The sequence below is a fragment of the Trachurus trachurus genome, assembly GCF_905171665.1.
Source record: "Trachurus trachurus genome assembly, chromosome: 3".
Lineage (NCBI taxonomy): Eukaryota > Metazoa > Chordata > Actinopteri > Carangiformes > Carangidae > Trachurus > Trachurus trachurus.
The window spans coordinates 36,252,182-36,256,265 of record NC_139893.1 but is presented as its reverse complement, the minus strand read 5'-3'; the positions used below and the strand labels follow the sequence as shown (position 1 = coordinate 36,256,265).

The window sequence follows — 4,084 nt, the reverse complement described above, 5'->3', positions numbered from 1 at the left end:
AATAATAATTAAAGCAATATTCCAATGCAGTCTTAACAGTACTTGGTGTGATTCACTGTGCCATTGCATGAAAATAAAATAAAGAAGAGTAGTGCTGTTTCCAGTCTGTGAGGAGAGATAACAACGGCACTTACTGGTTTTTACTGCGCAGTGTGGGAATTTTCTAGGCAGCTGAACTTCCAGTGAACTGGAACAATTCTGGCACTGGGACAGCCCAGAATATGGGTCCCTGAGCAGTTCGCTACCTACTGAGCTAGTTTCAGAATCCCACCCCCCCCACCCCCCCGTGACGTTTCTACTGCCCGACGTGACTCTGGGAGTGTCAAGGCACATGAGCACTATATATAAAGTGCTGCCTAACAGCTTAAAGAGCCACTGGTGGGTTCAGAGGAGGCGCGTTTCTTCCACCTTCCATAGCCATTTTCTGATGCCCGCCCCCCACCCACACTCCCTATGAGGTGAAATCAAAGTCAAAACAACTGGAAAGACGCACAGCGACGTGTGTGTGCACGCATGGTTACTTTGTTACGCGTGCGTGCGTGCGTGCGTTGTTACGCGCAGGTTGTATTTCACGCGTGACAAAAGCGGCGTACGTATGAAGCAGCGTGTGCACGTCTGTCAGTCACTGTTTGACAAATTATGTTACGCGTTCACACGTACGTGCGGTCGCAGATGTTGTTGCTGCGCAGCAGGAAGTTGATCTGCACCGTGCGCACCACTCCGCGTAACTTGACGTGTAATGTAGTTGGCCTTTTCATTTTAGTCAACCAGGGGAGGCAGCAGTGAGCCAGACTTTGCCTGCCGGACGAGAAGAAGAAGCAGCAGAAGGAGGAGAAAAGGGAGAAGGAAAAGGAGAAAGGAAAAGACCAATACATCCATGCATGCTGTGGGTGCTGGAGGTTCCCGAAAGTGCGAATGAAATGGATATTCAGAAGAGAAAAAAAACAGATTTTTAGCTATAACTTTGTAACCATTCAAGGCAGACGACCTATGGGCTTATACTTTTTTCGTTTTGACGAAGATTTTTTCAGCTTGTAGTTGCTGTCGTGGTTGTTGTTTTTTTTCATTATTGTGGTAACGTTTGCTGCATTATTTTAATCATTACCGTTATATTTATTCAGTTAATGTGTATTTCGTTTGTTAGTTATTACGAAGATTGGTCAGAGTTCCATCGTTGCTATGGTTACAGTGAACGATCAGCTGATTTCATTGTGACTGACGTAGCTTCCGGCAAGTCCGTCATCGTCTCACCGACAGGCAGCCCCCGTTCAGGTAAACAAACAACATGGAAAACTGTGATTAAATAATTAACAGTTAAAGCTATTTTACCTCCAAAAACAGCCAGTGTCGTCAACCACAAACTGTTTGTGGTTGATCAAAGTTGTTAAACTGGCTGACTTTACTAGCTGCACTGTTTGATGTAGATTTTAATGATTAGGCTAACGTTAACATAGCTAGGCTAACATTAATGCTACATGCCCAGCCCTCACTGTACTTTTCTCACTGTTTTACAGGTTACAGATAATACAGTGGCTACAGCTGAAGCTGAGTTCGATGAGACGCTCAGTAAAACGAAGAGCCTGACACAAAGGTAATTTAAATATCTTATTCCATGCATGGGGATCAGATATTATGATGCATTTGTGCAGGAAGTCTGTGTGGTTAACTGCATTACTTTGATTATATTGTGTGTTTTTTTTTTAGGTCAAAAAAGAGGACAAAGGCATCAGACCTGCCACGATGGAGAAAACGTGATGATCATCTCTGTGTCCTTGAGGAGAACGGTGTGGAGATGCTTGATGAACAAGAGACAGGATTTGGTATGTAATTGTGCATCATTATTCTTATTTTGGTAGAAAAACATCATGTTAGGATTTCTATGCGGATGTACCAGTCCAAGAATCTTTCTGAAGTCTGTAGTAGTTGTAGTCGTAGGCCTGCACACCTCAACATCACCATAATACTTCATTTAGAATGTGATTTTCACAGGGCCTGATTTAAGCCACAGTACCACCTTAAATTAGCTCAGTGCAGCATCACACCGGTGCTCTTACCAATCATATTTCCAACACACGCAACATAACACCACCTGAGAACTCTCTCCTAAACTTCATATGGATGCTGGCAGAAAATGGAGTATGCCAGGGTGGGCTGGCTTATGCAATATTTACAGTTGCCACCTTTTAATTCTACATATAAGTGTATTTTCAATTATTCTGTCAACAGACTGGCAATGTGTGTTTGAACACCGTTTTACCAGAGTTTTATGGAGTGGGTGGGTGATATGGACATTTTCACCAGTGGTTCAGACATGAATAGCTGTATCAAAAACAGAAAAAAGTGCAGGCACTCAAAATAAAGGGTTTTTAACTTTTTCAAACCAACCGGAGTGCCTGCACTTTTTTCTGTTTTTGATCTGTTACCCTTTGCAAGAGCACCGGTGGTTTGAGGGACACCAGCAGCGCTCCTGTGATCCTGTTATTAATAGCTGTATGTTGAGTTATTTTGAGGGGACAGCAAATTTACACTGTTATACAAGCTGTACACTGACTACTTTACATTGTATGAAAGTGTCATGTCTACAGTGTTGTCCCATTAAAAGATACAATAAATATTTACAAAAATGTGAGGGGTGTACTCAATCTGTGAGATACTGTATGCGATCCTTAAACCCAAATCATGATTGGGAACTTTTACATTATAGTTTAACAGCAGATCCACTCAGACACATGTCACACTGGTGAAAAGCACCTGTAGAACTGAGTTTTGAGAGCCTACAAAACTAGTGTTGCCTGTAACGTTGTGTCTGGTTTTCACCATTTTATATACACTAAGCTTGTCCTTTTTCACGTCAGGTGTGTTGTTGAGACAGGGCTAAACCAGAGTTCGACAAGAGTTGCCAGTTTCTGATTCTACACCAGAACACAGCAGAGTGGTCAAGGCCTGAAGACCGACCCAGTTACACCTGCAGCGAGCAGACAGAGGAAGAGGAGTGTGAGATCCACGGGGAAAGGAGAAAAAAGAGAGCGACAGCTGTCGTCAACAGACGGGCATTGACTGTCGGACTAAGTGAAATGTGAGTTTATACTCTGCCCTAGGGATGTAATGGTATTAAAATCTACAGTATTTGCGTCATTTCATTCTCTACATGTCCACAATAATATTGAGACACTATTGTTATTGTGATATTGCGGTATTACCATTACCGTTACATCCCTACTCTGCCCCCGTTGTGGGAGTAGTGATCCCTGGCCGTGGAAAGTTATTGTGAATGTGTGTAAAAAGTACAGTGACTGAAGTCTCTCCCCCCACATAACAGCGTACAAGGCCGACGCCCGAGGATGGTGTGACAGCAGTGGTGCCAAGCGACGAGAGTGGTGTTGGCCCGAGGTGACGGTGAACAGTTGATACTCTGCCCCATCATGTGAGTAACAATCTTAGGACGTAAATGAAGTGGCGTGTTGGGTGTAAATGCAGTGACTGCCATCTTGTTTCCCTCACAGCTTCCGAGTCTGCGCCCGGCAGAGGACAGTGTGCAAGTGGAAGACCAGCGGTGGACGTGGAGGATCGGTGTTGCCAAGCTACCACAATTACGGACTCCTTCCCCCCACACCCCATTTTATAATTTCTGTGAATAAATATTGTTTTAAATGCTCTTTACAGTCTCCAAGCACTTTCTTGGTTTTAAACAGCCCCTCGCACTTACAGAGCTTGTTTTGATTGAAAACATATTTTAAATTACACATAACTTTTGCTAGCTGGGTCTATATAGACATGTTATATAGTTTTATTATTAGATTTAGGCTAAATGAAAACGCAGACACAAATTTAGTAGCTTAGATACAGTAAGTGTGAGCATTAATATGAATATTAATAAATTGCAACACACATTTGTATCAACAGATATTTCCTTAATTGTTATTTTGATGGTGGAGAGTCTTGTCTAGTGTGTAACATGTCCAAAACAACCCATTGGTCTTCTACCAATCACCATGAAGGCTATAGAATATAAGTTACACCTCATTCCCTTGTGGATTGGGTCAGCTGGAAGAAAGCACTCCCATCAGGATCAAATCTTGTTTTT

General features: G+C 42.8%; 1 long non-coding RNA gene across 1 annotated transcript; it reads left to right on the top strand.

Annotated features, from left to right (window-relative positions):
• The first annotated feature begins 2,441 nt into the window (after positions 1-2,441).
• LOC311006109 lies at positions 2,442-3,845 on the top strand. Its single transcript, XR_014596372.1, has 3 exons — positions 2,442-3,076; positions 3,320-3,424; positions 3,504-3,845. It is a non-coding gene; the product is annotated as an uncharacterized lncRNA (long non-coding RNA).
• Positions 3,846-4,084: the final 239 nt, after the last annotated feature.